At 36.0% G+C, this 10,376-nt stretch overlaps 1 pseudogene; it reads left to right on the forward strand.

The window, feature by feature from the left end:
- Positions 1-4,972: 4,972 nt before the first annotated feature.
- LOC126753722 (uncharacterized) lies at positions 4,973-5,944 on the forward strand (annotated as a pseudogene).
- Positions 5,945-10,376: the final 4,432 nt, after the last annotated feature.

Here is a 10,376-nt window from a genome sequence, read left to right on the forward strand (position 1 = left end):
TACGCGGTCATAAACCCAGCCAGAAATCGTATAATCTACTCGTCAGCAGTTCCAACTAGCGCAATGAAGACATATACTCGATTAAGGATTGGACACACTATCATAACACACGCCCACTTACTATCGGGTAAAAGCCCATCCATTTGCCCCCTTTGCGAGGACACCGCTACTATCAAACACTTACTCACACTCTGTCCGATGCTTCACCCAACAGCCCACAACTCTGGCAACATTGATCTCATAAAACTACTAAGTGAACCTTCTGAAAAAAACGTGATGATTGTATATAGATTTTTAAAAACCAACGATTTGTTAAAATATATTTAAGCAAATTACATCTTTACTAACCCTTAGCAATTAGAATTTTTCACCTAGTTATAATTACAAGACAGCTGAAGGCCTCGTAGCCAGTGCTGCGTTTATGTATTTATATAATAAAACTCTTTTTGTTATATGAATTATTATAAATAAATAAAATAAATAATTATCACCAGTACAATAACATTTGTATATTTTACTACTAATGAATATATCCAGTATTTATTTCATCGTCTTCAAAGTAATTCCCACCAGTTATAATACACTTATGCCAACGATTTTTCAAGTCATCGAACAGTCAGCGTCTAGCATTCGAGGTGTTTGGTCGTATTTAGCGCGCAATCGTTGTGTTATTCAGTGCGGGTTATTCCGTTATCTTTTTCTCTTCTTTAATTAGCAAAAAGCACTGCTTTATTCCTTTCTATTGAATACAGTTACTTTTATTTTGATTTGGTGAAGTTTTTCTTAACAGTGAGCATGCCCCCTGGGGCGACGGATAACAGGGAGAATCGCTTTGCTCTACTTGCAAGTGATACCCCAGGCAAAAAAAAAATGACAAATGGTTCATCTCTAAATCTTTTTCCTGAATTTCCAAGTGTTGCGGTCTCAGATCCTAAGTTTCTGACTCTATCCTGCAGGGAAGAAAATAAAAAGATCTCAGATTTTTCGACTTTTGCCGTCTATAGAGCAATTCAGCTTATAAGCAAAGAGGTAGTGTCAATCTCTGAACTCAGAGATGGTAACCTCCTGCTACTGGTAAAAGACAAATAAATAGCACAAAAATTCTTGACCACCACGGTTTTGCATGGAGTGTGGCGTGTCACATGTGCACTTCATTCGTCACTTAACACCACCAAAGGAACAATCTATGCTCCTTATCTTAATAATGTGTCTGATGAAGAAATAGTTAGGGAACTCAGCAGTCAAGGTGTTACTTCTTTTTACAAATTTAATAAAATGGTCAATAGTAAGCAATCCCCCAATGGGGTTATTCTATTGTCTTTCGATGCCTACAAATTACCTACTAAAATTGATGTGTCACGGCATTCTGTAAAAGTGAGGGAGTACATCCCAAACCCCATGCGATGCAAAGTGTGTCAACTACTGGGTCCCACCGGGAAATGGTGTAAGAATCAGCCAATATGTGTTAGGTGTTCACTGCTTCCACACCAACAGGAATGCACTCGCATTATGTGTGCCAACTGTTCGGAACAACATCCTTCATCCTCCATTGAGTGCAAAAAATTTAAACAAGCTAAAGATATTTTAGCTATAAAAACAAAAAACAAATGCTTCATGATGGATGCTAGAAATATCTATCGCACGCAAATAGCAATACCCCAGTTAGTTCTCCAATATCCTACGCCGCTGTCCTTTCATCAACAGAATCTTCCCACGTTAGTACTACACAAAGTACCTCTACTCCAATAACAATATTAAATAAAGAAAACGACAATCAAAATTCATTTAATAATAAACAAATGACCTCTCAAAGTCTTACTCTTCATTCAGCAGAAACTTCACGAGCTCACATTACACAGAGTACCTCTGCTTCAAAAACAATAGTAAACACAGATAACAACAACACCAAATCATTAAATACTACACGAAATAACGTTACAAACCTAAAAGTCTCCAACGATCAAACATCACTTTTTCCAAGCAATAGCTTAGCTAATCAACAATATAATGAAGAGAGTATTTCTCTTGAAAAATCAAAAAGCATCAATGGCACATCTCTAGCCGATATGGATGATTATAATTCAAGTGACTCTCTTCATAATTCCAAAGCAATCACTGACTACAGTTTCACAAATATTAATTACTCTCCACTGCCATCTCTTAACAAAGTTCTTTCCCTCACTCAATTATCTAACATGTCAAACTCTTCTGATGAATGATTCGAATCTCAGTACAATTAGTAAAAATTTCAATTATATAGTCTCTCTTTCTTTATTATAAATTTAGGTTCAATTTTCTACAATGGAATATGAACGGCTTTTTTAATAATTATCATGAGCTTCTACTGCTTATCTCAGATTTTAAGCCCGACCTTATAGCTTTACAAGAAACCCACCTGAGCTTACATAATAATCCTATTCCGCATTCGCCTTACGTAGCTTACTTCCACAACTTAAGTAACACAAATATACACGGGACTGGTGTGCTTATCAAAAAAGGCATTTGGCATAGAAGAATCGACATCGAAACAAACTTAAACATTATTGCGCTTGAAATTAAATCCAGTAGCATTACATTAACGGTGGTATGCGTATATTTTCCACCTGGTAAGGATTTCGATATACGGGAGTTTAAATCTATTCTAACTTTAATGCCTCAACCAATTATTATCTGTGGAGATGTCAATGCTTGGAGCCCACTTTGGGGATCCTCCAAACAAAACAAGAGGGGTAAAGCAATTAAGGACTAATTTCTTCCCAAGACTTAACTGTCTTAAACGACAAATCTCCGACACACTTTTCCACACATCAGTCACTCACGCATGTTGATATCACGATATCTACCACCAGCATTTTCCCACTCCTTTCTTGGAGAATTTTAGATAATCTCTGTGGTAGTGACCACTACCCGATAATTTTCCACCTAAATGGTAAAATAAAAACTAAGACTGTTCACATACCAAGATTTAAAACTGATAAAGCAGATTGGGAAAAATACAAATTGCTGTGTGACGAGCAAAATCAAACCCGTTAGTAACAATATTAATAAGGAAGCCAAATCTATTAAAAAGATTATACTTAGTGCAGCCACTTCATCTATTCCACAAACTCATCCGTATTCGCATAAAAAATATGTCCCCTGGTGGAGCAAGGAGCTTGCCGAGCTGCGTAAAATAAAACAAAATGCATGGTATGATTTTAAACGCAACCTGTCTAACCAAAACCTCATGGTATATAAGGCAGCAAACGCCAAATTTAAACTTTCTGCAAAAAGAGCGAAAAAAGAATGCTTTATAAACATCACTAGTAACATCAATCCATCATCTTCTCCTAAAGAAATATGGAAAAGTATAAAAAAGCTGTCGGGCTCTTACAATAATTTTACGGCTCCACATCTTATAATAAACAATAATCTCATTTCTTGTGCAAAAGAAATTGCTAACTCATTTGCAAATCACTGGTCTAGTTATTCCGATAATAAAAATTTCCCTCACGACTTTGTTGTCCAAAAATCCAGAATTTTAAACGATATATATCGTCCCCCACAAAATATTATTCGCTCAGCTAAAGAGATTGACAAACCTATCACCATCAAAGAGGTCAATAATTTTTTGAAGAGGGCCCAAGGCTCCGCTCCTGGCTACGACAGGATTAGCTATGTAATGATTAAAAATATATCTGATTCTACTAAAACTAGGCTATTAAACCCATACAACGCCATTTTCTCTTCTGGCAGAATTCCTCAAAGTTGGAAATGTGGGGGTATAATCTCTATTCGAAAGCCTAACAAACCAGCAGATCAGCTGCCCAGCTTCCGCCCGGTTTCCTTATTGCCTTGCAACAGCAAAGTTCTCGAGAAAATAGTTGCTAACGGTCTAATGTGGTTTACTTCTAAACATAAATTGCTAAACCCTAATCAGGCTGCCTTTAAAAAAGGCCATAGCACCATCGACGCTCTATTATCTTTCGACCATTTCTCCTCATGTGCCCTGTCTAGTAAGAAACATATTACAGCACTTTCCCTAGACTTCGAAAAGGCCTTCGATCGTACCGGGGCACACATTGTTCTAAGACAATTAAGGAAATGGGCAGTTGGCTCTAAAATCTACAATTTTGTTAAAAGTTTTTTAATTAACCGAAGATTTATGGTAAACGACATATACAACTTAGAAAATGGGATTCCGCAAGGTTCGCCTCTCTCGGTGGTTTTATTTGTTATCGCGTTTGAAGAAATTAGCAAAATAATACATAAGTACAATAAAAATCACAATATTTACGCAGATGATGTTCTGATATTTACTAAACTTGATAATTTAGTATCGGTGAGAACCATTTTCAGTAAAATCATTGATGATATTTCTGTATGGTCGCTTGAATCAGGAGCGATTATATCATATGAGAAATGCAATGTCCTGCATATTTGTCCAAAGAAGCGCTGTTCAGATGTAAGACTATCTTATAAAAATGTACCTATAAATAATGTTAATGAATTGAAGATATTGGGAGTTTTCTTTGATAGTAAATATACTTTTAAGTTCCATTGCAATTATATTAGAAAAAAACTGTTAAACCGCCTTAGCATTGTAAAATACTTTTCCTCAAAAAAGTCCTTTATACATACTTCTACTCTTTCTAATATTGTTAAATCGTTATTTTTGTCGGTAATTGATTACGCTCTACCAATTTATGGAAGCTGTGCCAAAAGCAACTTGAATCTTCTTTGTGCTCCATATCACGCAGCTGTGCGGAAAAGCCTACGTGCCTTCACCACTACTCCAGTTTGTAACATTTTGGCTGAATCCGGACTTCCTGACCTCACGGAACGGGTGGAATATATGACCGCTGGACTTATATACAAAGTTTTATCCTGCAACAACTCCAACCTGTATAAAAATATACTCAATGCTATAAATAGGAAACGCTTCCCAAAGAGGCTCTCGGCACTACATCGCGTAGTTGCTCTGTCTAGAGAAATGTATATACCGGTTAAACCCACTCGGCAAGCTCACAGTACATACCCACCTTGGAATATTTCAGACTCGTCATTTATTAATTGCCTTCAGGATTATCAAAAGCAAAATACTTGCGCCCCTATCTACCAGCAAGTTTTCCTCGAGACCAAACTAGAGTTATACTTAAAATCGTTCAAATTTATATTTACGGATGGCTCAAAATTAACTACTCAACGTCCTTCGCAGTTATATCGGAGGATTTACGGGTTCCGAAAAAAGGTTTACTGCACAATCACTGCTCTATATTCACCAGTGAAATATTTGCTATCTATCAAGCTGCTCTAATAGCATCCAAATCCAAGGGTAAATTCTGCATTTGTACAGACAGTCAATCTGCCATTGATGCCGTCAAAAATTTTACCAATAAAAGTGTCTTAGTAACTTACGTTCGTGATCTGCTCACCAAGCACGCAAATAAAATGAAATTGACACCTTGATTGAACTCGCCGACTCTGTGGCGAAAAGTATTCATGAAGAACCGGTTCTGTGCTTTGACGCTCTTGAAAAAGCTTACTTAAAACGTCTAATAAAGCAGTACGTACATAACAAGTCCCTGTTGAAATGGAATGAATACGTTCATCATTATGCGGCAATTAATCCTACCAGAGCAAAGCCTATATACCCCACGAACTCCAAACATTCAGACATTTTGTTATTCACAAGGCTTCGTCTAGGTCATACGCAGATCACGCACGATTACCTGTTAAATAATGGAAACGGATCCTGCTGCATTTGTAGGACCTCTAGGACATCAGTAAAACATATACTAGATGCATGCCCCCAATTTACCAATACAAGGCGAAGGATGTTTGACACAGCTCTCCCATCGAAACTGCTAACTAATATAACATCGTCGAATATAAGTACTATATCTAACTTTCTTATAACATGTAACATAGCACATTTAATTTAATATAAACTGTACAATTTATATATTAATGATAATATTTATTTATATCCGTTATTTAGACATAACATCCAATTGTTACTATCATATTAAATTGTAAAGACCAGCTGATGGCCTCGAGCTAGTGCTGCTAATTTTGCTATTTTCTGTATATTTATATGCTTAAAATAAATATGAATCTGAATCTGAATCAAATCATCGAAACACTTTTATAATCACTTTTTCGGATGGGATTAAGCTGTTTCAGCGGACTTCGATTTACCTCTTCGATCGACTGAAAATCGGTTTCATGGAGCGACAATTTCAGTTTTTGAAATAAGAAAAAAATCACACGAATCCAAATCCAGGGCATACGGTGGTTGAACGATGGTATTCATTGCGTTTTTGGCTTCAAATTTGGTCACGATCATGGCTATATGGAATGGTGCATAATCATTCCATTCATTGTTCTTTTTTTGTTCCCCCACTACTCAACTTTATCGGTACAAGTAAGAATGCATTTCATACCCAAAATATGCACCAAAAGTATTTAAATGCGAGAGATGTCGAGGTCTCCTTCCATCTCTCTAATGCTTGCCTGTCGATTTTCAAACACCATGTCCTTCACTTTTTAATATTTTCATCAGTTGATGAGGCGGCTGATTGTCCAGAATGAGGCATGTCTTCAAAAATATCTTGATAGTATTTGAAGGCTTTGAACCACTCGTAGGCTTGTGTTTGTGATAAAACAGAATCACAGTAATCCTGCTCCAACATTTGCAACGATTCCGCATATAAAATTTGGAAAATTTTGTTCGATATTTTTAGAAAAAATCGCAACGCAAAATTTGGTAGGCAGATCGCGCTCATATTCGGCATTGTAATCAATCCTAACAACTTAGAAAGTATTATTTTGAAATATCATTTACCCGTGGAATTAAGAATATAATATCCGAGTGCTTTTTGTCACAATGTATTTCTATGTTATGTACAGTTTTTCTGAAATTATGCACATTCTCCTTCAGCAAAAACCCAAAGCTTGCACAAAATGCAATCCATTTGACTAAATGTAGTGGTAAAGTCATTTCAGATATCAATTATGTGGAGTGACCACGCTCTACAAATATCTCAATTATGCGCATACAAATATATATAATATACATATGTACATTTGTTTTTAGTTGTGATTATTGAAAAAAAGTTCTTTTAGGGGTATTTGTGCATTGTGTTAGGTCACGCGATAAAATTGTGTATTCTTTTGATACGTGCTGCTGTCGAATATGTTATATAAGTTACGCTACGTGTTATCGTTGAAAAACACATTTGGGAAGCGTGCTGTTTGAGGATATGAATGCACACAAATAAATTACTTTCCACGGACTTTGGATATTTTTTTGGGCTTTTAAAGAGGTTTGCGATTTTTTATAAAAAATTTAAGTTTGTTTTTGATATTTCGTTAATATAAGGAGAAATAATAGAAATTTTAAACAAAAAACTACAGTGAGTTTGAAATATAAGAAAATAAGTTTGCTGCAAAATTTCGTGAAAAAAATTGTTGCACAAGATAAAAATAAAATACGCAAAATCTTGGTTACTTAATTTTTTCACATAAATTTGAATGTTATGGGAAAAAATACATATTCATCATATCATTCTTAACCTTCTTAAATTCAACCACGCCCTTAAGGGGGTATTCTAGTCTAGAAATGCTATTTAACGGCATTTTTTAAAGTCCAATAAAAAAAAATAAGAACATTTTTACCATCCAATTTTTTATCAGATATTTATTGATATTTTAAGAATACAAAAAAAAAAAAAAAAAAAATTTGTGATAATTTGATTAATTGCGGCGTCGTGGCGTGGCGGGGGTTGAAAATAAGGGTGCGCCCTTCCTGACACGATTCCAACACTTTGGGTGATCTGAGAAAAAAAACAGATTATTATCAGTACAAATGCCGATATCGTGCAGTTGACTAGGATAAATAAAAAAAAACTTTTTTCGGTAAATGGCGGCTGTTTGAATTTTTTCCCGTTTTTTGGCAAAGATCAAAATTTTTTAAAAATAGTAAAAACAAAATTTTTTAAGTAATCCTATTTCCAACCATAGAGAGATATATAAGAAAGGTTCACACCAAATTTCAAGTTAATCGGTTCATTAGAACTTGAGAAATCATGTCAGAAGTGTTGAAAATATTAGTTTCGAGAAAAACGCGATTAAATATTTGAGTCTAACTGCAGGCAGTTGCACGCTGCGTTCCTTAAATAGCTATAAGTCAGTAAATAATAGGAATTTTAAAAATTCCTTTTGGGAATATATTTTTAAAGGTCCAGTCTTAAAGAATATGCAAAGAAAAAATCGATTTTTTCAAAATTCTAGACTAGAATACCCCCTGTGTCCTGTTTCCGGCCTCAGATGGCCCGTAAATTATTTTGCCCTTAATGTTTGTTGTTTTACCCTTAGTTTCCGAGGGATTTCAATATACTATTATATATTATATTTAATAATTTTTTTTTAATTCATGTTCTAAGCGTCATATGTCATACCATATTCAAAGAAGCAATTTGGGAATAGCGAGCATTAAACTGATTTCGATCAGCCCTGATCGATTTACGGTATCGCAATGCCGACGAGTTGTTCTATCCCTTCATTTTTGCTAAGCTTAACTTTTCAGCTAGTGATTTACTTTTTTCGGAGTTTTCAACATTTCACCTTATAAGCAACGCAAATTTAAAGAGAGAAAAAAAAATAAAATGTAGCAGGAGAAATAAACATATAATATTTAGTTGACAACAGAAACAACAGAATCGGTTGATTGATGCACCTAAGTGAATACAAAATAAATGTTTGTATGTTTGTGTGCAGATAATAATAACTTGAATAGATGAAACGTTGTGGGCAAAAAGTGATACAAAGAGATTATATACTCAATCACATTTTGATTCGGTTCAGTACGAATATAACACTTCAGCTCAAACAATCTTGTCTACTACTTTATATGAGGCTTATTGACAATGCGGTCTTACTTAAAAAAAGCTGCATTTTTCCATTTTCACTTAATTGCGTTAAATTCAGAGACTCCAAATTTTATTTTTAAAAACGTCTAAAGGTATGCCTCCGGAAAGATGCTGACTCTGTGTGGCTCACACCCTATCTCGGCTAGTAATACAGTGATCTCCATAGGCATAGAAAAGGTTGTCAAACAATATAAGTAACCACCTTTGTAACAGCACATAAATTGCCAACGAGTGGGAAATATTTTTTCGCTCATTAAAACACAAATTCCACAAAAGCAAATGCATGGCGTTGCTCAGATATACATTTGTTCAAACGTACCTCTGTATGCATACTCACGCACATGTTTATATACTTATGTGTGCTTTTATAGTTACACTTTAGTTTGCGACAACCTTGTTGCGCCATAACCACGAACCATGACGCGCAACAACAGCCGCGTATACTCAAAACTACTGGCACAGCCAACGGTTTCATTTTCGGTTTTGCGTCACACAAAGCGGTTGTGAAAATTTTCACACGCTGCTATAGCTTGCGGGCTCAAAATGACGCGTCAGCACACAGATACATTGCAATTAAGAGAGTGAAGTAACTAACAGGCAGCAACACTAACAATCAGGCGTATAACATCATTAGCCAACAATAAAGCGGTAGGTTAACTTCCATCTTGAAATTCAAACCACGAAAAGGTTAGGGACGATTGATCCCAACGAAGTACATTTTTATTATTTTGCAGCATGTTACTATACTCTGTTGCTCTGTAGTTGTACTTTTGTTCGTCTAAAACTATTCGATATAGATACAGAGTCATATATACATATGTAAATGATGAAGATGACGAGACCAGTTGAAATTCGGATGTCAGTCTGTCCATCTGTTTGTCAAGCTGTAACTTAAGTAAAAAGTGAGATATCTTGATGAAACTTGGTATGCAGATAGTTCGTAGTTGGACGCAATCGGACAATAAAAAGTTTTTAAAAGAAACCCCTCTTTGAAGTTGGTCGCTTTGTCGTGGCGAAGGGGCTTAAGTAAGAATAAAGTGTGCATCCAAAAGGAAACGCACTCTAACTTTACGAACTAAGAGGTACACCCCATAATTCCCACAATAGTGAAATGGATGAATAAACCCTAGGTTTTACGCCCATCTCCTATTGTGGAAGTATGAGGATACCCGCACCAACACCACCCTAAGCCAAGGTGTCGAGGTACCCGTGCCGAGGGCTGAATGGTCAGCGGGGGGTAATAAATAGCTGATCGCAAACGGTCCCCTCCGATGCCCGGGCGAGGGCGGAGGTATAAAAGCCTTCTCTCCGCATACCGGCTCTGCGGACGAGTGACCAACCCTTCCGGCTTACTCGTGGGACCAACAAATGAACGGAAACAACAAAACAACAACAACTACAACAACCAATTTGACGACAACAGCGACGACTAAGGACATGAATTACAGGATTCCCATTACGGAA

Source organism: Bactrocera neohumeralis, chromosome 3 (assembly GCF_024586455.1).
Source record: "Bactrocera neohumeralis isolate Rockhampton chromosome 3, APGP_CSIRO_Bneo_wtdbg2-racon-allhic-juicebox.fasta_v2, whole genome shotgun sequence".
NCBI classification, from domain to species: domain Eukaryota; kingdom Metazoa; phylum Arthropoda; class Insecta; order Diptera; family Tephritidae; genus Bactrocera; species Bactrocera neohumeralis.